Genomic DNA, 24,669 nt, shown 5'->3' on the forward strand with positions numbered 1-24,669 from the left:
AGGCATGCAACTATTTAAAACCCGACCCGATCTTGTTAGAACAATCCATAAAGAATCTAAAGGCCATTCCATCTGCCTTTCTGTTCAGATTTCTTTACAAAGAGCAATGTCTAATTGATAGCATATTAGTCTCCATGCTCGGTTCTCCACAGAGCCCCCACACACTCTTTAGGTTGTTTGTCTATGGGTGGCTGGAGCCTTGTATACCAGGCTCCATGTGTTCGCTGCCTGGTTTGGGCATTGGTCAGCCCATAAGGACTAGTAATACCATTCTGCCAATCCAGTTGGCGGTGTGTGTGTGTGTGTGTGTGTGTGTGTGTGTGTGTGTGTGTGCGTGTGCGTGTGCGCTTGCGAACCCCAACGCCCAAAGGTTAGTTTTCTTGCAAGTCTGCGGGGTTGCTGTGAGACACGGTGATGTAAGCGCTACAAGTGAGCATTGTGTGCGTGCGTAGAATAACAGGGCACGTCTCCAGAGTGTTACGACCGGCTTAGGGCTGCATACTGTACTACAGCCCACGGTGAGACACAGACAGGGGTCTGGGGAAGCGAGACGAGACATGCCTCCATGGTGTGGAGCTTCCTCTTTGCAGGGCCAGTGTCCACGTTGTGTTGTGTCCCAGAGCTACACTCTGCTGCTGTGGAGTCGTGTCCTCAGAGTGACACACTTTTATTTATTTTTCGCTTTTCCTCTGAGGTATATGGCATTTGGCCAAAACCTGTCTCAGATGTTGATCGAGGTGTTTTCTTCCCTGCATCCTTTGCATCTAATTCAGCCTTGCACTTTGATTTTATTTTAGGGAGACAGAGAAGTTGAGTGAGGTTTATTCGGGGGGGTGGGTCAGAGAGGAGGGGAGGGGGGGGGGCAGAATTGAAGAGACTGAAGAACTCCACAAGCCATTAAAACAAGTCAGTGATGCATGGGCCAGTGAATCTAAGAGGGGATGCAGAAATGTGACAGACTACTTCCAGCATCCCAATTTTCCTTCTCCAAGAGACGGAATGCTCTGGGTTCGTCCTTTCCCTGTGCCTGCGGAGAAAGGCTTATTAAAGATGGCAGCCGAGCCTTACAGAATGTTCTCTGATCTCCTTCCTTGACTGATGTCCACCAACTCAGACTTGCAGTCGTGCAAGCTTGATTTACAGATAGAGAGGTAATAAAGGACATCCTGGATTTGGCGTTGCCCTTTATTATGCACATCGCCGAGCCAATCACAAAGGCCCTGAGTTGTAGGAATAAATGTCAGGGCAAACCCACTTAAACTCTATATACTTCGTTGACTGGACTCCTAGAGCGCTCTATACTATATGTATTCCTTTTTTCCCTCTACACCAAATTTCTTTGCCAAACATTTGCCATTTAGAAGCTCACAACACATTACATTGCAACGTGTTGTGATTTTGTAGATCTGCTATTTTCACAGAATGTTCACCCCAAAATAGGGGTGGCCCTGAAGTCATTTAATAGGGTTCTGTTAGATGTCCTAAGAACCTTACATTATAGAGCACCAAAGCCTGACATCACTGCCACTAGAGGGCACTATACCCCCCCTTTTTCTCTTGAAAATCCCATAGGGGAATCTTAGATTGCGTTATATAAGAACTGTGTTCCAGAAATAAACAAATCAGCCGGGCAATTTTATTCATATGGATATATCAACTGACGGTGAAAATGTACAAATTTAATGGTAAGAAAATATATTTATTTTCTCCAAACACAGACGTTATCAAATGTAACTCGATATCATAAACGACACAGAGTCACATACCTAACAAAATCTAAAAAAAAAGTGTTTCACAAGTCATGAGCCTTAAAATAAATAAATAAACAAACGTCCAAACCTTTTAATTGAGATCCAAAAGTCAATATAACAAGCGAATGTTCAGACCTTTGGACGTTTGGGGCCAGCCCTACACCAGAATAGGGACACTAGGGTTCATGTGGTTAAAGCTATGTTGTCTTGTGTTTTGGCAATTGGGGAATTTAAAGAAATTTGCCGTGCCAGGTTTGGTAGGATGCATTAAATGAACCAGTTAATTGTGTCTGTACCTTGCTTACACACTGTACTTGCCTGGTGGTAAGACTCTCAGGTTGGTTGGTGGTTTTGGAGTCTGGACAGGCAGGAAAGCGGTATCACCATGGTTACTGCCTGGCTCTGTATCTCTGTCTCTGTTAGCTTATCTCTCCATCTCTCAGTCTCTCTCTCTCTCTTTCTCTCCACACCCTTGGTGGGTGCGACATCCCCTGCTCATCTAGTGTTGTGCCAATGATTTACATGGTGACACACCACTGCTGACAAATAGCCACATTACTGCCACATGCGTCACAGAAGACTAATGGTAGTAGGTGGCAGTTAACAGAATGGGTTTTCTTTTTCCTGTTTATATAGAGGACTGTATTTGGATTTACATCGGTTGAAGGTGCTGGGAATGCATCGTTTCTCCCAGGTCCACACCAGGCAAAGATGCAGTTTTTTTCCCTCTTCTTTTTAATATCCTTGATTAGATTTGAAAACAGTGGGGGAGTCGCCTCTCTGCAGGCAGGAAGAATTTGTTGATGGCGCAGTCATCTAAGCATGTTGAAATAACCTGCTTAGATGGCGACTTCCTCCCTCTCCATGTCATGGTACCTTTGTGTCACACACACACATGACGCATAGCCCAGTGCAGGCCTCTTGATAAGAAGAACGTGTGCAATCGCTCATGTGATATTATCATTATTAGTCTGTTATTGCCTGGATTTAGTGAGATCCCTACTAGAAGGGCTAAAGTTAGAACATTTGGTTTGGGATTTGTGAAGCTACGTAGTGTTGCTGCCTCAAGCAGACAATCCAAGCCTCAGAAATTGCTTATGTGAAATTGGGCAGATAAAACAAAGCTGAAACATTGGCAGACAATTTAGAAACAGTCACAAACATTGGATAACAAAACACTACGCTCAATTTTGCAGCATTCATCCCAAGGTCATTAAACTTGAATAATATGCAAATCAGCAAGTCTGGAAGCAGTTGTTTGTGGCTGCTTTCGACTTACAGTGTCAGCAGACGGTCAATTGCAACATATGCATACAGTATATTGTCTGTTTTTTCCACAAAGGTTTATTTACAAATACTGTACCATAAATTGTTTTTGTCAATATTTTCTTGTTGTGCAGGACCACATCCACACACTGCTCTCAGGACACTATTGAACGCTCATCTCCAATACCTCGGCTCCACAAGGTCACCGCTCACCAGGTCAAAGGTCAGAATCAAATGTTGGAAAAGGGATGACACAGCGCTTGCTCCCAGCAGCACATGGTTAGTGATGCTGGTTGAGGAATAGATAGATAGATAGATGTTTGTGTGAGGGCAATTCAGTTGTCATAGCAGTACTGCAGTAGGAGACACAGGACAGAGTAAGAGTAGAGAGATACAGCTAAGCTTTATGAGTAAAAATAAACAAGTAGTACTAACGTAAAAGAAGTAGAAGTAAGATACTCTGTGTATTACAACTGTAATAAATGTATCTAATAAAATTATGCTAACTTTTTTTAGACTCAAAAGCTAGATTTTTTTTATGTGAAAAAAACCCTCTACTCTGCTAAAATAATGTTGAAAAATCTTTTGAAAATCTTATAAAAGTAGTTTTTATTAGGAAATGTTAAAACAACTAAATATATATTTAATCTACTTGTGACCCATAAAAATGGGTCTGTGATCCAAAAATGGGTCCACCCATTGTTTGGGAAACACTGAAGTAATGCATAGGTGAATAAGAGAGAGGGTTTTTGGTAGGTAGTGAGGCTGTCTAGGAGAGACAGATAGGCCCTACAGTCTGTCAGAAAAGTGTTTCTGTGAATCAGTTGTCTCCTCCTGCTGGTGAGCGTCTGCCAAAAAAACAAACGCACAGACAGATTGGATTCCTCTCTTAACAAACAACATAGATAAGACGGGGGAACTGAAAATGCCCCTCTCTCTCCGAGATAATTCAAGTTTACTCGTGGCAGAAGACATGCAGGATTAACGATGGTGCGATAAGAGGGAGAATGGATCTTTGTTTCAACAAGTTTCTTTGAGCAGCAGGAACTCCCGAGGGCAACGGAGGAAGTTATTAGAGAATGCCTGTGAGGATTTTGAACTCTAGGCGTCTTTTGAGAGATGTTTTTAAGACTTGGCATGTGCTGTAGCTTTATGAGGAGGCCTTGTTTGTCACACAATGGCATGCACTTGTGGCTTATGGATAGAGGACACAAACCCCATTAAGTTCCTTTGTTAGGGGGGAAAAAAAGGAATATTGGCCATTTGACAAACTTCTGTTCATTTCTTAAGATTTTTAATGCGGTCAGCGAGGTGTTAGCGGCTCGATGAACCTGCAAAATCCATCTCTGGCTAGCTATCTACATGGGCCTTCGTGATTTGATACACTCTGTTTTGGCACCAGTCTTTTTCAGATTACTATCAAGGGGACTGGCGTCCTGCCAAGGGGTTGGGAGGTTGTGGAGGATTTGGTTGGTCAATACTGCACTGGTGCCTCAGGTTGATGCCATCAGTCAGTGGAATCCTCTGTAAAATGTTGCAGAGCTGTATGACGTGTTATCATACATGTATCCCTGCGAGCCTGCACAGATGACACACTCACTATGCTTGCTCATGCACAGCGACAACAGCGAATCTGTTTACAGTCAGCAGGCTGTGGCAATAACCAAGCAAAAGACAAAAGTCAAATCTGTCTCATAGCCTCTTTAGTAGTGTGTGTGTGTGTGTGTGTGTGTGTGTGTGTGTGTGTGTGTGTGTGTGTGTGTGTGTGTGTGTGTGTGTGTGTGTGTGTGTGTGTGTGTGTGTGTGTGTGTGTGTGTGTGTGTGTGTGTGTGTGTGCGCGCGTGCGTGCGTGCGTGCGTGCGTGCGTGCGTGCGTGCGCGCGCGCGCCCGTGTGTTTGTGTCAGATTATTCTGCAGCCCTTGGTGAGATGAGTATTTTCTAGATTTGTAGAGGGGGCATTGGAGCTAAAAAGAAAAACCTTTTAGAGATTGTCTGACATTTACTTACCTTCCTGTTGCTTGCTTTCTCTCTCTCTCTCTCCCTCGCTCTCTCTCTCTCTCTCTCTGCTTTGCACTGTAGTCGGTTAAATTTCCCAGGGCGTTGCGTTAGCAATATCTGAACATCTGAAATGACACACTATATCAGCTACCACATTATATTGTTTGGTTCATTGGGCGACCCCTGGCTGAGTCAACCTTCCTCGGTATCGACGAGTGCTGCGGAACGCTCCGCTGAACGATTCCTATCGTCGTACCTCACCCCAAGCTGTAGTCATATGCCACTGACTGAGGACGGATGAGCAGTGGTCCCATAATTGGTGAACCTGGAGAGACTTTATTTGATTTAACTCCCAGTGTGTCACCCCCCCCTAATGTTTCTTCTTTTTCTGTCTTTTTCTAATCTTTCTAATCTTTTTTTTCATAAATGCTGGAACAGACAATTGGAGATCTCCTTCTGGGACCTATAATAATGATGATTTATGACCCCGTCCGTATTAGACGCAGTGAATGGAAATGTCGCCGTCCTGGCCCTACCCCTCTTTTCTCCTCTCTCCGGTGTGACGCACAACGAAGAGGCGGACTGAAATGGAGCTCTAATTGGATTGTCACATTTATACACAGGGGAATAAGTGAGTGAGAGAAAGGGTTTCACGCAGTGGCCTTGTTTGATTCCCTTTTTTTCTCTGCTCATTCCTTCCCCCTCCAACCTTTATGCCCAATGAGATTTTTTTTCTTATTTCTATGTGACCAGCCAGAGCTTTAACTCTAATCTCTTCTACAGAGCATGAAAAGGCTACAGTTCCTTTGATTCCCTCCACTCTACACCGTCCTGGATCAATTTAACCCCCACCCCCTACCCCGAAACCTGCAAACCCCCAGCCAGTATGGGGAAGCTACTGTTGCATCTCCAGCACTACAATGCCATAACTCTGCCATTTTTTATTGTCACCTTGAGGGTCATATACGCACACGCACGCACGCACACACGCACATGCACACACGCACAAACGCACACACACACAGACAAATGGACAGTGGAAGGTCAGGTCAGCAAAGCAAGGGAGAGGGCGAGATAGAGGGGAGGGTTGATAAGAAACATCAGCGCCCGCTGGGAGTTTCCTAGCCTTGGTGTAAAATGCTCTGTTAAAGGGGGCAGGGAGGGGCCAGAGAGCTGGAGAAGGAAGGGCATCTGTTTGCACAGATGCTTAGCTAGCCGTTCAAAGCTGCTTTCAGAGTGACACGCAGTACATTGACCTTGTACTTTTAGGGGGGTAATAAACAGTCCAGCTTTACATATCAAGTCTAGTTGGATGTGGACTTTCTGCTCAGCACCTTGAACAGCTGGAGATCAGCTTTCAGCGGCTCCATTTCTGCTCGCACAGATGAGTCCTGAGCACATAACTTTGACCTGTGAAGATTATCACCTATACCCTTACAGCAGCACTGTTAGGATGCCTCACCATGCGGGGAGATAGCAGGGCTCAATTCCATCCTGTGTCAGCGTAATGGAGGCGCACAAAGCCTGTGTGTGTGTGTGTGTGTGTGTGTGTGTGTGTGTGTGTGTGTGTGTGTGTGTGTGTGTGTGTGTGTGTGTGTGTGTGTGTGTGGGTGGGTGGGTGGGTGGGTGGGTGGGTGGGTGGGTGGGTGTGTGTGTGAGAGATTAGTGGGTTTGGAGAGACCTGGATGTTGGCCATGAAGAAGTGTGATTTTATAAGGAGAGCCAGGCCTAATGCAGTCACTGCTCACCCTTCTTGTTGGCAGATAGGAGGGTGGTTTGGTGTGAGGGTACCTCTGTCTCCTACCTACCTGACACAGGGTGTTATCAAATAAGCTGTAAATGAGGGGAAATTAAGATTAGGCCACACAGGTGAGTAGAACCACGGTCCACGACTACAGTTTAGCATAACGCATACAGTAAACACCACAGCATTGATTAAACTGTGTACATATGTACCCAAATTGACCTGTAAAGGTTAAATTAACACTGAGTATATTACAGTACCGTGTATGCTGTGTAACAGCAAGTTGATAATGGAATGTACATTTATTACTTCAATATACAGGCTTTGAATAGGATTAAAGTAACTGGAATTGGTAGCAGATTTGCTCATTAGTAAGAATTGATTCTAGTTTGTGCCTGCTGTACGTGTTTGCAATATAGAAATCGACTCAACTCAACTTTATTGTCACATAAAAAAGTTAAATTAAGCTCAAAAATCAAGCTCCCATCATTGCAGTTTCAAGAAAGGTGGAAAGAAAAAGAAAGAAACAGAAAACCGGTATCAAGATTATACATACAGTATGGTACATGATGTATACATAAGATGCATGTTTAAAAATAGAAGTGGAATGAGGCAGTTGAATAGCAGAAACGTAATAACAGATACTGTATACATGTACCTTGAAGGTCACGTACTGTACTTGCACACAAGAAATGGTATGATGTTGTTTACAGACCATGCAGCCATATCAATATTTTGGAGTGTAGTACTGGTTCTCAACGTGGGGTCCAGAAATCCCCAAGGGTCCTTGAGGTGTTTCCAGGGGGTCCCCAGCTAAATAATTGATAGTTGGGAACCAAACGGTTCCCACAGGTCATTAACTCTGTTAAATTAACACTGAGGGTTTTACAGTCTAGATTGGGGTCCTAGAGATAAGAAATGTCTTCAAATGAGGGCCTGCAGCCTAATGCGTATCAAAGTGGGGGTCCTTGAAATGAAAACGGTTGAGAATCACTGGAAAATGTAGATAATGTACAGTGGAACATAGCTAGTGATTGTCTATAAGAGTAAATCAGGAGTCCATGTATTATTGACTGGTCAGTCTGGAGGAGACGGCGACCCTGTAATATCCACTGGACACAGACACAGGCCTCTGTGTCGCCCACAGATCCAATCGATGTGCACATACTGTAGCTCCCTGCCTGCCGGCTAATGTCGAGTTAATGCTTTCCTCTCCCACTACCCTGAAAGGCAGCCAGGCACACACAGTGAAATCGTCACAGCAATATTGCCTTCTCCATATTGCATGAGGTGGGATGTAAAACGTATTTGCTTGACTGCATGCATATCCATCTCTGGCCGCAAAAAAATATATAGGCTTAATTTTCTGTATGATAGTGATACTTAGGACGGCGAACAGAATTTTTTCCCTCTTTGCAGAGTTATGGGGTCTGTCATGCTCTGCTTGACGCAACTAGGCATGATGGTGTTCATCTCAGCATCTTCATCTACCATTGCCGAGTATGACCTCAGAAACTTTGCAGCAATCCCAGAATGTGAGCATGGCTTCTATTACTGAAAATACCCCAGAGCCTGTTTTGACACGGATGTCGTGTTTTTATTTATTTTTTTAATTTTGTATGCTGCATTTGTTTTAGAATCATGCTTGACCTTGAAACGGCACATGTGCATAATTTCTTTCCTATAAACAGCTGGTATGCGTATTGCCATACTGTCGATCCAGTAGGTTAATTAGCACATTGTTTAACCCCACACAACACAGGCCGACATTCCTGAGCAATCACACGCGGCTGTTAATTAACGCTTTAACTCTTCGTTTGTGGCGAAGCATTCCCCCCTCCCCATCTGTCTGTCTCCTGTCTGTAATCCATGTTCCGTGTCACCACCACCAACACAGTGATAATTACGCAGCGAGATAATTGTTTGCATACCGCAGGACACATGAACCGACAACCGAGCGCAACCTTGAAGTGTATGTCATAAAAGTAAATCTTTCTTCTGGTGGATTGGAGGATCCTCAGGCGACCTCGAAGGAAAGCAAATGTGGTTTATGGGTCTGAAGAGCACAGTGGAGAGTGTACTGGACTGATGAAAGACAATGCACTAATGACTGCAACATGGGATTTTTCCTTTCCCTTTCTCTGCATGTGCTTCATACAACAATGGGGCAGCCCCTGACATCAATCGCTTAGATTCAGTTCAACAGGTTTGTGTTGTTCTGTGCTGTTGTTTTATTCTGAAGAAAATGTTACTTGAGTTGAAAGGATTGTCACCCAGTTGTTCCGTGTCTGGGGCAGTTATGCGGCAGTTTTTCAAGGAAAATTGTACCTCTTAGTAATGCATGAAAATTAAGAGAACAGGAAAATATTTGATAACGCTCAAAGCTACTCTCAATCTCAACGTGCTCCTTTTTAATTAGCTATCGAGGTGTTAATTTATTATTAAGCGGTGTAAAGCTACCCAAATGTAGCTATAGTGTTTTTTTATTATAATTTTTTGTGCAAGTGCATATCTGCCCTTTTAAAGTAGATGATGGGCTGAGGGCAGCATGTGTGGTCCAAGTGTCGCGTGGGATTCCTAAATGATGTTTCCATGGCAACGGTCATTTCCCGTTAATGGTGATGGTGTGTGTGTGCTTAAGCCTCCAGGGTCACAAGGTGTGTGTGTGCGGGTGTGCGGGTGTGCGTGTGTGCGTGTGTGCGTGTGTGCGTGTGTGCGTGTGTGCGTGTGTGCGTGTGTGTGTGTGTGTGTGTGTGTGTGTGTGTGTACATGTTTTCTTCTTATTCTGTTGTTGTCATTTGAGCCAATAGTGGGAACACAATGTGTTCAATATTGAGTTGTTTTCAACCCTCAGTAGAACAGCACAGGACATGAACAAAACTGTCTTTATGCCTGGAAGAGGTACAATCACAGGTTTGTTGAAACACCTCAATAAAGGATGGAAATCTCAGGTTAAGTGGTCTGCGGTTGTTGTCGCAACCAAATAATTGACTCTTGTCCCTAATAAACAGCACTACACATAGTGTCTGCCACCAGTGGGATAACCAGCCACAGTGAATACATCTCTGTAAAGTGAATAGCATTGCATTTTCCACTTGTCTGGCAGTAATCCAGATAGTCTGCCCTACTTATAGATTGGAGGACTTGTCTGGACTGTCAATGGCAAAACAAAGAGAAACTACTACAAGCAAGCTATCAGATGTATTTCCCCAGATCCTAATTCTACATAAGTAATGTAGCCTATATTGGTTCACGAAATCCTTATATTTATATGTACTTAATTAAAAAATAAGTACATATAAAAATATATAAAAATATTATTATTATGATTGTGTATCATACTATAATTCTAGTAACCTCTGTAGTGGTGAGTGAGTAGGTGAAGCTACCCGGTTCTCCTCAGTGGCTGGACCAATTGCTCTGATTTTGCACACAGCCATTGACCATTACCATCTGAACTTAACTGTGAAGCCCGTTTTTCAATTTCATCAAATCTCAGCTTCTTATTAGCGTTTATGTGTCAAACAATGTCGCCTCCCGGGTTGCCAGTTCATGTGCGCATATCCCCCCACGGATGCGTCGACCGGGTATGGTCTAGTTTTACTAATTCCAGTAAAATACGATACATCCTTCATTGATTTAGTTTTTTAACACGGATGCCAGAGGTTTATTAAAATATTATACGTTCAGTGCCTGCATTTCTTCCATCCACTTACGTTGATACGTTTCGTGCTGCAGAAGCCCCGGCGCGGAAGTGCATGTAAACAGAGCATGCGTGCGAGACGGCGGAGGGTACCGACTAACGCCTGGAACAATAATATTTCTAACGCGATCCTCCATTGCAGAGTGATCGCCGATCGAAAACGGCTCGCTTCCACCACGTTAAAAAGAAATGGAGATATTAAGCTTTTAGTCAAGGAGTTAACATTGGAAAGGCCGACCGGAAGGATTTTTGACATGGATCCACATCCGGCCTATCCTTCTCAGAAACCCCCTGGGACGATCCCAAAGTTTCGTTAGAGCGCCCCACGTGGGCCCCACGTATAAAAATAAAATTCCTCGTTTGGATTATGAAAAACGGTCCGGACCGTTTTTGGCACACAATGTGTTAATAGCCCAAATAATACATTTAATTATATTTGTATCATATTAGTTTTAATACTAACATGTTAGTTAGGCCTGTCACGATACTGAAATTTTACTTGACAATTAATTGTCATAATTGCGGTTTAATAGAGCACCGAAGTCTGACGTAATTTACACATCCTAGGTTTGTCTACCTGGTTCACGGTTTTCCACCCCCATTCTGAATCCCCATAGACGTATTTAATATCGCGTCAAATAAGAACTGTGTTCCAAAAATAAACAAATGACCCTGGCGGTTTTACTCTTATGGAATATGAAGCATGAACTGACGGTGAGAAAACGCTAATCTTACTTCTGCCGAATTAGTTAAATTTTCGCCAGAAACAGACTGTATCAAATATAAGGGACTGACTATCATAAACGATACAGAACCTCCTCCCTGACAATATCGCCAGGACAGTTTGTTTATTTTTGGACCACAATTCTTATATGAGACGATTCTATGATGACCCAATGTTATTCTCCATAGAGAAATTACTTTACGAACCTGGGGATGAACGAGTGACGTCAGGACTTCTGTACTCTATTGTGTTTGGCATTGAATATTGAAACATATAAATAAAAATTACATTTCTGTTTGGCCTTTAGGCTTCGTAAACAAAAGTTCCACAGGCTAGATATGACAAATCCTATACGTGTATTAAAATTGGCTTAAGGGAGGCCGGCCTGTCAGCCGGACCGCTGACCGCTCATGTCCCCATGACTCGGCCATAACCATATAAGGAGTTTCCAATGCAGCTACACCCAAATATGGAGTGCGTTGTCTAACCTCAATGTGTCGTCATGGCATCAGGTGCAAACTGCAAACAAATCAGTCAGCTCCATATATGGGCACAAAGGGGCATATACTGATGACATCAGGCATCTCCATACATGGGCATTAAAGGAACAAGGACTGACAGATACAGTGATCTCCATATATGGGCATTAAATATGGGCACATCTGTCGGATCTGCGGTGCGACTTAGCATAGGTGTAGGTGAACCTCTTGTACCTTAACTATACAAAGAAGTGACATATTTATAATTTTATACTTTTAAAAATGTTTAATAATGATTACAAATATTCGATCTACACGTTGTAAGTTTGTAGATCGGTTATTTACCCTATTTTTGGAAAATATAAAAAAATCTATTAACATTTTTCAACATGGACATGATTATGACGATTATAAAAAATAATTGAGATTATCTCAAATAATTAGGTGATTATGTAATAGGCTGACGCTGACAGGCCTAGTTCCAGTAGATTACTGTCTGGCTCTTGAACAGCTTTAAGTTTCATCTAGTTATTTTCCTTTTCATGACAAAAATCCCATACCAGATTTCAATTATTTGCAGCACGAGGCCTGCGGTAGTGCATGTACCTCATGCTGCTAACGCTGCCGTGTTCCCAGGAAATGTATTTAAAGTTCATGTACAGCCTTTTAGGAGTTGCTCAGACATCCAGCTCACGGATATCCATTCATCATCACTGCTAGTCTGTCACTTAATGTTTGTTATTGTGGCTCTCTGCATCCTGTAGAGGGGAGCAGGGGTGCTTGCTCTCTCTCTCCTAAGACATTTATCATATATCCTCTTTTGTACTTGTTTTAGCCAGACCAATATATCAGTCGAGCCGATATATCGCCCATTATTTGACTTTTTTTACGACATCGGTATCGGCAATTATGCAATTCAAAAAAAGGTTGTAAATGGATTTTTTTTTGTTTAAATGGGGCTTAAGTGGTTAAATATTACGGTAAGTTCATTTGCGTACTTTTTAATATTTACTTGTTTTCTTGTTCATCATTTGATTAAAGTTAATTGTACTTTTCATATTGAAGTTTATTCATTTGCATTTATATCAAAAGGTTATTTGATTATTTGTATTTATTTATCAAGTTAAATGTTCTCAAATATAAACTTGAATCAAATCATTTTTTCAAATTGATTAGAAAATGTTGCACTTTTTGACAATACATCAGTCAATACATCAGTAATCGGTGGTCTAGGACTCTCTGAAATCGGGATCGGCATTCCGCATTGGACCCAAATATCTGGCTTCAGTCGGGCTCTACACTGTAATCCGGACTGTTCATTTAACTTGGAGGTTTTACAAACCTTATACTGAGTTACAAATGGTTAAATTAACACTGAGATCTTACTCTGTAGGGTGATCTCTCCAAAACGAGAGAAAGACTACCGTATTGCTGTGGGTGGGTGCTGTTCACTTCAGACAGGTGATGATGGCGGCTAAGTATTTTAGGATCTTTGAAGTAGGTCAGCTTGCCATGTAATTGATGGAGTGGCCTCTTTTCCTGACTGGATGCTAAGTAATACTCAAGCAAATGTAACAATAGGGATTTTCCAGGATACACTTTGTGTATTATTCATTTATCTTTTTTTCCCCCCGCTGAGCAAGAGCAGCTATGTTGATTGTCTTTTAGGGAATTTGTTTTTAGTATGTGGGGGTTCAGGCAATTGAGCCTGTGTGAAGTCAAGAGTTCATGGTGCACCCTCCCTGGCTGGTCTGATTTCTTTTCTTCTTCTGACCAGTAATGAGCGATCTCTCGTCACCTGCCCGTCAACTCGGATCTCCTTCTCTGTGGCGTCTCTCCGCACGATTCGCTGAGGGGCAAAGTGATGATGGCTCCTCGCCTTCTAATTGGTAATTTCCCTGCAAAACATCCTGGAACATTTGACTTCATCGCTGGCACACTTTGATGTGACTTCTCCAGTTCCACTGCGGTCGATTTCTCTAAGACTGAGTCGGGATAGTCGGTCTCTGCTGTACTTTTCTTCTTTTTTTCCCCCTTCGTCCCAAAGCCTTTGCGTGAAAAATCAGACCGACGCACAATTCCGCAGGCACAGCGGTGCTCCAACATGTGGGAGGGATGGCCGAGTGAATCTGTCAGCAAGAAACTGCCGCAGAGCCACGTTTTGCTATTTCAGGGCCAAGTCGATATGTAGCAAATGGACTTTGTATTCTCCCTCTCTGATTCATGGAAGGTCTGATTTCTCAAGTGTGCGTGGTATATGGTGGTGTTTGCACATTCTTAGCAGTGCTGTGGCCCTTCCTATTTTTTCTGTGAGAAAGTTCTCAGGGTTTTCCACGCTTAATCCTGCTGCTTGTGCTTCAGAACAAAGACTGTGGGAGGAAACTGAAAATTAATAGTTCCTGCCATTTTACACACTGTTTACATTAGATCGGACTTCAGCGAGAGAATTGGCTGAACTGTTTCACCTCTTTGCCAAGTTCATTGTTATTGATTAAAAGGCCATGTTTATGTGATGCAGCAGGGCTCCAGTTGAATTTATATCACTCAGACAGAAACCTGTCTTTGTGACATGACTTTACTGCATTGCCATTATTATGTTGACCAGCTGTGCTTATTGTTATAATCTGGTTGTAAAACTGAAGTGGAAACATACTTAATGCCTGGCTGAGACTGCGATCATGTGAGGTTGATTTACTGCCAAATGCCCAACACCTCGTCCATTACATGTAATTTAATGCAAATGCCTAGATAATACATTTAGAGGTTAGGTTTAGGGGTTAGGGTTATGCCCGTCGTGTGTCGCAGCACGACGGGTTGTGAGCTTGTAGATCGGCTATGTTTGACACAGGCATGCACCTAAGTATAACTCAGGGTAAGGGTTAAAAAAGGCCAACATGTTTTTATTGGCATGTTTATAAAAAATGCCGTCCTAAAATTCATATAGTATAATAAGACAAACATAATGTGTTTGTGTGTGTGCTCGTGTGTGTTGTAGGTAAGCTACTGTATGTCTTTTTCCTGTGTATACTAGTGTGTAAATAAGCGCACTGTTTACATAATGTTATCTCCACTGCACACATTATTGACTATACAAATTGTGTACTTCAGTATGTGGTCAAATGCCGTGTCATGTGTTTGTTCCCAACAATATTATCATTTTCATTCCTGTTCAGCTGCACAGATGCCATCATACCCCATTGTTCTCCATGCTCTCCATGGCAAATTGATGTTCTGTCTTTGTGCCACAGGTCTGTGCTGGAATCAATATGTGGTACATCTTCCTCTGAGACTGGCATGGAGTCAGACATTATTGGTTTGATGTGGCCCTCTGGACAGCTTTATGACTGTCTTTTGTTGTTGGCAGGGAGTCTTGTATAGCACAGGGCGGATGTGGACACATACAATATGCATGAAGCTGCTGGACAATGGAGGAGGAAGTGAACAAGCACTGTGTATTTTGAATACCAAATTGCAGAGGACTACGTATACTGGTTAGATATGGAGCATTTCGCAGAAATCCCTCCCCCACCCGACGCCTGTGAGGCAGTTGTAGGTGTTTCCATTGATTATGTTAAACTAGTCCATACCCGTTGAAGTGCGCAGGCGAAAGTAGTTGCAAACGTGGGGTATTCCCGCGTCCCGTCGCGGTGACCCCCCCGGCCTCACCCCCCCCACAGCGTCCCGTCGCGCCCCTCAGAATTACACACATTAAAACGTACTTTCTGTAAAGTTCAAGAATTGCGCCAAAATGTGTTCGATACACCATGTTGTGTACCTCACATTATTATGGAGCACCCCCTAACAAATAATATCACTATAACACAAACAAATAACATACATAGTACCCCCTGGCTACTACCGGTAATTACTACTACTAATGTATCACTCTGATATAGAGGAGAATAAATGTCAACATAGAGGTGGTTCCATTGTTATGGATTCCATGTAGTAACACTTCTTCAGGATTTCATCAGCTTGTCTCTTAAAATGTTGGCATTGCTTTTAAACTTTTTTTCCTGTGTGATCAACTCAATTTTGTCGTTTATAACTAGAGTCCTAGAGATTGCACGCCACACTTATAGGTGTGCAGATGTTTTTTAGAAAGATTTTCTGTAATGGTGTTTTTCATTCTCCTGACTCCTCTGATGTCTCTCGAGTGAAATCAAATCCATGTGGTGCCAATTTAAAACCATTTGGAATATTACAGTCTGAGTCCCTGAGAAGCTTTAGAGACAGCAGTGAGGTGTATTGTTTGCTGTGTGGGTCAGAAGTCTCCTTTAATTGCCTATGTGGCTGTCTTGCTATGTTCCTTTTTATGAAGCTGTTCTGATTGTGTCTCTGTACCCACCCACTGCTCCATATTAAAGTTGTTCTTATCTGTAACACAGGCACTACAGAGCTTTTCTGTACTGCATTACAACTATGGGGTTTTATCAGTGGTGTATACAGCACTTGTACTGTGTTACATTACCCTACTGGTTCTCACAGAACTGTAGAATTTTGTTTGTGTGTTTGAGTGGTGGCGCTGGGATTTGTCCCACTTTAAGCCCACCTGCTTTCATACCTTTTGTTAATGTCTTGTGTCTTTCTCCCCTGCATGCCCTATCCCATAGTCCCAGTATGGGCCCACTGTAGCACTGTGCCGCTGTACTTCTTGATCTAATTGGACACCAGGGCTCCTGGGTGAGGGCGAGGCGAGAAGTGCTCAGACAGTGAGACATGACCCTGAAGTTAAGGGGGAGAGTGCTCCTGCTGTGTATGTTTGTGTGTTTCTGAAAGGGTCTCTGGATCTCTGTCCATTTATAGGGTGACTCAACTGTTAGGACACTATGACCCTGATAGGAGCCGTCTGTCACCTCGCTCCTGTCGGATACAGAGCCAACATGAACCCTAGCGTCTCTATTCCAGGGTTAACAGTTGGCAAACATAGCAAATCTACAAGCTCATGTGTCAACTTGTGAACTTGTAAATTGGCTTTTTAGGCAAAGATATTTAGTGTAGAGGGAAAACGATGTATAGACTCTGGGGGATTCATTCCGGTCAACTAAATATTATAGGGTTTATGTGGTTATACAATGCAGAGCTTGAAAATGTGGAGCTTCCTTGATGGAGTCACAGGGCAGTGGCTGGAAGTGCATCATGATGATGTGATATGATGTGAGAGATTGTCTGACTGGTACAGTACAATAATTGGCACAATTTATCAAAAGTCCCAAGAGCATGAAATGGATTATTTTAGATGTGTAATTCCACTCAGACTAAAGCAGCTATGCGGAGTGATTATTATAACCAAAAAACTTCGAAAAATCACCAGGCAATACATAGAGCTTTGAGGGTTGATTTAAGGGTGAATTGAAAGTGCTTTAGCTGAAAGTAAAAAAATAAAGACGTGGGAGGGGGGGGGGGGGGGGGGGCGGGGGGGCGCTCATCCATTTGTTAATGAGTTTGTGTTTGTGAATGAAACAAAAGACAGATTATGTTATATTAAATTACAAGTATTCATGGCATTGCAGCCCTATTTCATTTTAACAATTTGAGGGATTTCAAAAACACAATCCCACTCATTATATCTTGGTTACTATTCAAATGCCACCACACGACAACAGCTCAGTGATGGCAAAATCACCAGTCCCTTGAGGAACTGCTAATGGCTCCCAAGAGAGTGATTGATGAAGGTGCCCCACATTAAAGTGCTGTGCCATGCTGTTTTACCTTCTACACCTGGACTGGGTTGGTTCCTGCTAACAGATGTTCCATTGAGTAATGCCACACTCCAATGCTGAAAAACTTCTTCTGGCATTCCCATTGGCAAGCTGCCACCATCAGCATATGAATACCCTGATCAGTATAGCTTTTCCTTTAACCCTAGTGACCCTATTCTGGACATGTCATATTAGGGGAACATTTGATGAATATACTGTAGCAGATCGCAAGCTCACAACATGTGTTGTGAGCTTGTCGGCTGTTTTCGGCAAAGAGATTTGTTGTAGAGGGGAAAAAAGGAGAGTGCCAAGGATTTCGTTTTTTCAAAATGCAATGTACTGTAAGACTCCAGGGGTAGGGCCCGACAAGCTTAGTGCTTCTCCCTATCCCTTTTTCAGACACTTGGACAATGCTGCAGCCTGTTGTAGCAGCATGTAAAGCATTGGCGATTAACAAAATGTATTTCACTTTTTATGTTATGTGTCCAATATCCGAAAATAAAAATGTAACTGAGCTGAAGAACTGAAGGATAGACCCCTGGGATAGCCCAGTCAATGAAGTATAGAGTTTAAATGGTTAAAACATTTGTTGTGGTAATGAATGAAGATTTTTTTCTATATTGTGATAATAAATGCAGGAATCATTTTAGTGGATGCTGTGTTTTGGCTCACTGCTCCAATCTTAATTGAATATTGAAGTGAAGTGAACTTGTCTGATTTAGCTGTACCTTCACTGTTCTATTCTCACAGTGCATTGCAGTAATTAAGTGCAAACCACTGTTTACCAATCTGCAGTATGAACACAGAGTGAGTGAGTGAGTGAGTGAGTGAGTGAGTGAGTGAGTGAGTGAGTGAGTGAGTGAGTGAGTGAGTGAGTGAGTGAGTGAGTGAGTGAGTGAGTGAGTGAGTGAGTGAGTGAGTGAGTGTGTGTGTGTGCGTGCGTGCGTGCGTGTGCGCGCAACACAAAGGATGAGGGGGGGTGGCTCCACAAAGGACTGCTAGGTGAAAGAAATCACATCACATCCTTCGAGGGAAGGACTGGCTTTATTGAGACGGTTCTGCACATTGTTCGAACAATGTCCTGCACATTGTGTGTTCTTCCGACCTCCTGAAATTAATTTAATGTGGGAAGCTCTTTAATGTTTTTCATCCAGCAGAGTTGGACTGAGGGCACGGGGCCACCGCTTAAGATGGAAACAGCCCAGGGTGCGCTCGGCTGCAGTGCCGCTCACACATTGTCAAACTAGACATAACTGTTGCATTTGCACATTCCAATTCAATTATGTTCTGGACAAGGTGTTTACGACGCAGCCCTCAGCATGTCCCTGTAATCTGTGCTTATCTTAACTGTGGCGTCCGTCCGTCCGTCCGTCCGTCCGTCCGTATGAGCCTGACGGCAAAGAAGAAACACATACAAACACACGCACACACACACACACACACACACACACAGACTTGGAGATTGCCTACGCCAACTCTCCCCTCATTGCCCACACGTGCCACTGGCTATCAAAGAGGGGTCCAGGGACCCCCAGCTTATGTTGTGTCCGTCGTCCGTTTCAGCACGGGCTTTAAACAGCTATAACTCCAGTTCGCAGCATGCCAGCAAGTCCAAATTTGGTATGTGGACTTAGACCACCAATAGGGACGAGCATTGACTGCTGAAGCCCCGCCCCGCCCTATTATAGCGCCACCAGGAGGCCACTGGCTTTAAACAGCTATAACTCCAGTTTGCAGCATGCCACCAAGTCCAAATTTGGTATGTGGACTTACACCACCAATAGGGACGAGCATTAATTGCTGAAGCCCCGCCCCGCCCTATTATAGCGCCACCAGGAGGCCCCGCCCCAAAGGCACCGCTTCCTTCACACAGGGTGTGATTTTTTGTTTAACAACAAATACAAATAAAAGCCCCACTAGCAGCCCCTAGAGGCTGTTCTGCTCCTTACACCCTTCTGGACACATTGGCCAAAGGGTGGCACTACTAGAGGAAAGGCCATGGCATCATGAAAATCTGTATGGTTCATTCTGCAATATGCCAGTTACAATATGAGATACTGTGTGTGCAACGTTGAAAATTATTGAGGGCCCAAGCGGAAACGTCATTGGTTCAGTCAAATAGTTGAGGCTCATCCTTAAATGAATGTGCTCAGCAACTTTCATTGCAATCCAACATTAGATTTTGGGATGACTTGCGTGCTAGTGGAAAGTTTTCCTAAGGGTGGCGCCAGGCGAAAGGCCATGGGGTCACCAAAATCAGGAGGGTGCATTCTCTGGGGGGCCTGAAGGTGCACAGCAAATTACACTTATCCCAGTCTTGAGCTCTAGAACTTTCAAGATCTGTCGTTTAGGATCAAAAAAGTGACAGACAGACAGGGATGGCCACACGGACACCACCTTCTAGAGCCCCATTACTACTGAAGAGAGTTGATGTAGTCGTGCGTGCGTGCGTGCGTGTGCCAGCTTGTGCACATACTGTGCATGCAGTGTTGCAACGTGATTGACAAAGTGAGATCACCCTTCATCTCCTGTGTATCGGGATCACACTAATTGGCAGTGCGCCGCGCCTCACTCCACTCCACAATGGAGCATAATCACCCTCACAAACACAATGACAGTAGCCCTCCTGATGCTTAAGTAACTTTGACGTTTCTTCTTTACCACTACTTTTATCATGGTTTTCATCATTATCATTATCATCATCATCAAATCTCTTCACCTTGTGAGCTTCTAAACCTTCTATTTTTGCCAAATGTTCACCTATTATGACATGCCCAGAAAGGGACGCTAGGGTTCATGTGGTTAAGTGTGACATCTGTGTTTCTTTACTCCCTCCTTATTCTCATCGTTATAAGCACATACTGTACGTTACAGTCATTATGGCTTAACAGTCAATATATCTATCATTAAACTCTCTTCACTCGTTCGGCTGCTCAGAGACTCTGGCGGAGTTTGAACAGGTCCGAGACGATAGCTTTCTCATTATCGCTTCGCCTCCGTCTTGGATCCCCTCCAAACAGGACCAGAGTCGGACTCCTCTGGTCGTGAGCTGGAGCACCTCAGCTGTCACCTCCACTGGCTCTGTTTGGCGTTAGCTGTATGAACAGGGCCGCATGAAGGGTGGTGCGAACGGTGCGGCCGCACCGGGCCCCGCGCTGGGGGGGGCCTCGCAAAAAAACGGGAAACCAGCAGAATTTAATATGGGGTTAACATGACACCCAACTTAATGTTTTGAGGGCAAAAATAACCGCAAATAACCACCCAAAACTCGGATATATCCGACAGAAACCGCGGGTACTCCACGCACGCACGCGCGCTGCGTGCTCGCCAACTCCGCACCGGGCCCCGCATTTCTCCCAGACGGCTCTGTGTATGAATAGAGTGCCGAAGTCCTGACGTCACTGCCAGTAGAGGGCGATTTCCCGCAGGTTCGTGGCTTTACTTTTTGTGTTGATATCCTCATTGGGGAATCTTAGATCGCTTCATATAAGAACTGTGTTCCAAAAATAAACACACCACCCTGGCGATTATACTCATATGGATATGAAGCATCGATTGAAGGTGTAAATGTACACATTTACCCAAAGAGTAACACAATAAAAACACTAGAAACGAGTCAAACAACCCAAAGACTACATTTCCCATGAACGCGGCTGCTGCAGGTACAGTGATTTCAGACCCGGAAGTAGTAGTTCTTAAGACTTTTAAGGCTGAATTAATTCCATTTTCGCCAGAAACAGGCTGTATCAAATATGAATGAATATCATAAACGATGCAGAGCCACCCCCGTGACAAAAACGGCAGGGTGGTGTGTTTATGTTTGGAACACAGTTCTTCTCATATGACGTGATCTAAGATTCCCAAATGGGGATTTCAACACAAAAAATAAAGCCACAAACCCGTGAAACAGCGCCCTCTAGTGGCAGTGACGTCAGACTTCGGTGCTCTATTGATATTCCGACTTTCTGTATCTGTTTAGTGTTCTGCGTGCGTCTGAATCGTTTCCTTCATTTGTTGGTCTTATTTTCCCTCCTGTTGTTGGTACTGTACACATGTCTTGCTCATTGAATTGTCCCATTCTTTCCATTCTTTCCATTCTTAGCTTTATCTTCATTGCCTGGTTCAGCTGTCTCTTATCCTCTTCCTCTCCCTTTGTTGATGTCTGGTCTGCTTTCCTCTCACCTCGCACAATGTTGCTTAGCCCAGTGGTTTTCAAAGGGAGAGCCTCCAGGGGGGCGGCAGGGTGGCCTGTTGGAAAGACACACAAACACACAGACAGACACAGAAACACGGACGGACAGACGGAGGGAGGGAGAGATTTGGGGATTTTTGGTTCTGGACAACTGATGGTCCAACCAAATTCCCACTTGGAACAATACACCCTCGGTGCTCGAGTTGCGCGTGCGACACACGCACACACACGCACACACGCACACGCACACGCACACGCACACGCACACGCACACACACACACACACACACACACACACACACACACACACACACACACACACACACACACACACACACACACACACACACACACATGCGCTCACTCACAGTTTTCATGCATTTATAAATAGATGTTTTCAAAGATTTTTGAAAAAGCACGAAATACAAGCATGTGTGCTTGTAGATGTGCTATTGTTGTTGTTTTTAAGCCATTTCACAATTGTGTGTTTGTGTATGGGGGGGGGGCAACCACAGGGAACCCCGGGCCTCTCTCTCTCTCTCTCTCTCTCTCACACCACCCCCTACCTTTCTTGGTCTCCTAAGACTCTAATCTCTTCTTTCTGGTTTGCTTGTTGTCTTGCCCTGTCTTGCTTTGTCTGGGTTCTCCTATCTCTATCTCTCTCGCTCTCGCTCTCTCGCTCTCTCGCTCGCTCTCGTCTTCCCTCTTGTCTTCCCTCTTGTCTTCCCTCTTGTCTTCCCTCTTGTCTTCCCTCTGTGTGTGTTCCTCCATCTGTTAGTCGCGGTACCAAAAAGAGTCCTAGGCTTCCTTTTAAACCATGCTGTCACCCCCACCAAGATACAACATACTTGTCTCTCCTTGATCCTGAAATTACATACAAACTGAAGGAACTGCAAATCGTGCTTGCCTTAGCAAAGCCAGACTCCAGTGCTTATTTAAACATTAAACTGTTAGGCATTAAACTATACAAGAAGACGCTCTTGCACAATTGCTTCCAAAACACTGTCATTGCCAGTAATTAGCACAGCCTCAAAGGGGCCTTTCTTTTTTACCACATTTCCAAACATACCCACAGAGAACACAGAACAATTTGTAAATGGCCAAATGTAAATCTGTCACTTTGAGCATCTGCTATTTTAACTAGATGTTTTCCAAAAAGACCAGAATTTGGCTGAATGAGTCAGATGAACTTTTAGCAGACTGGTTTTGATTACCCCAGGCTGGGTGTTTGTGAATTTTTACTACTCTATGTTACTTGACCACTGACCAAATTGGATGATTTATTAAGTAAGTTAGTTTAACTATACTACCTCCGAAGTACTTCTGCTGTGAGTAGAAGCTGATAATTCAGAGAGGTCTATAAGTTTTCTCCATCATTAGTAGTCGTATGCTAACTCCTGTGTCGCGACCACAAATGCAGCCTGTGGCAAATGGCACTTCACAACATACCTTATCTGCTTCGGCTGTCCTTGGAGAATAAGTGAATAATAATTAATGTTTTGAAAGGGATTTTTTCTTCCCTTTACAGAGGACAGTATAAGAGATTGTCCTTAGTGATTTGCTGCCTGTGAAGAGGAGACGCGCAAGGTCAGCCATGCCCAAGGACACGTCCTCCTCATTGTGCCAGCAATGGAGAGGATTGAATGCAGGATGATTTCCTTTAGAAAATACATGCATGGCAAACAGATATGACCAAATAACAGCAAAACAGCAAAAATCCTGCACTTAGAATTAGCAACACATCATGTGTTTGTGTGTTCACAATTGCCTCCATACTTGGCACAAATATAAGTCATGGGTTTGGCCTTTGAACAAGCAACGTTTCATGCTTTCAAGTGTAATACAATTTTTTAACTTTGATTAAACGTTTTTTGCCCCAGTCCCCCAGATTTTGGCCACTATGGCGCCCTCCCAGTGCCCTACTGAGCATTTGACAAACGTCCTACAGTACACAGCAGGAGCTACTGCGCAAACGCCACCTGTGCACTTTCTGAGACATGTGTGCACCCATGCACGGTACGAAAGGGTCAAACACTTAAAGTTTGATTAATATAGAAAATAATTGATAGCACATATATGGTAGTGTCAGTTGTGCTTCATCTGGACCTCGAGATGGTAGGACACAGTTGACGATTTTTTTAAATGGCTCAATTTCCAATTGATTACCATTGATTGGAGTGCCACACTCCAATGAGCTCAAAGGTTGAATGCTGGCATTTGATGGTATTTGTTCGCTGAATTGTCTTTGTCTGATGTACTTTTTAGGGGAGCAGAACAACTTTATTTTATTTATTAATTGAGCGTTTTACCCCTTTTATTCCCCAATTTAGTCGTTATGCCAATTCATTCCTCCCCACACACATTTCTGTGTTGTCGCTGCTGTTGTATCCTACTGACTCACCTGCCAATGAGGAGCCCCCACCGGGTATATCACCCTCCCCACCTGCCTTCCCTGTGCCAATTGTGTTCGTATATATAAACTGCTCAAAAAAATAAAGGGAACACTTTGATCCCTTAATTCTTTTGAGTTTTTTCATGAACTGTGTACATAATGCTAACGAAAACTGCTCAAAATAATTAAGGGATCAAAGTGTTCCCTTTATTTTTTTGAGCAGTTTAGACGCTCGACAAAGCCGGATGCATCACGGTGGCACTTTAACACTCCACCACCCGAGGGCCGAACAAGAACTATTTTGACACTACTACAAATATCTGCACTACTGCTGCAGTTGGCAACTTGGCATGTACTCTTTACCCAGTTTTTTTTGTATAGCAGCTAAAAGTGATGCAGAGCTTATCAATGCAACATAATGTGCCAATCATCGCAAACGGATGCTTTGTATCTCTGGCCCTCTGTCGACTATACAGCAGACTTGGGGTCCTATCTTGCACCCGGCACTGTAGACAGCACTAAGCACAGTGCAATTATCATTGCTAGTTTCCAACCTTTGTCTCTCAAGCCAGACAACTCTTCTACAATCTGTGAAATTGAATGAATGCTACAGAGTCTGTAACTCCTAATTAATTTAAACATGTTATATATTTATGCTAAGCAGTAAGCTAAATAGGCTTCGACCAATTCGATTTACAGAAGGACTTATGCTGAGTGC

The 24,669-nt window shown here is 43.6% G+C and overlaps 1 protein-coding gene across 1 annotated transcript in view; it reads left to right on the top strand.

Annotated features, from left to right (window-relative positions):
- Positions 1-3,177: 3,177 nt before the first annotated feature.
- The window catches only part of nav3 (neuron navigator 3), a 370,769-nt gene continuing 349,277 nt past the window's right edge, over positions 3,178-24,669 (top strand). The window contains exon 1 of the mRNA XM_084050457.1: positions 3,178-3,240. The gene's annotated coding sequence lies outside the window, so the exon portion shown is untranslated. The remainder of the gene's footprint in view (positions 3,241-24,669) is intronic.

The sequence above is a fragment of the Gymnoscopelus microlampas genome (assembly GCF_963454915.1).
Source record: "Gymnoscopelus microlampas genome assembly, chromosome: 23".
NCBI lineage: Eukaryota > Metazoa > Chordata > Actinopteri > Myctophiformes > Myctophidae > Gymnoscopelus > Gymnoscopelus microlampas.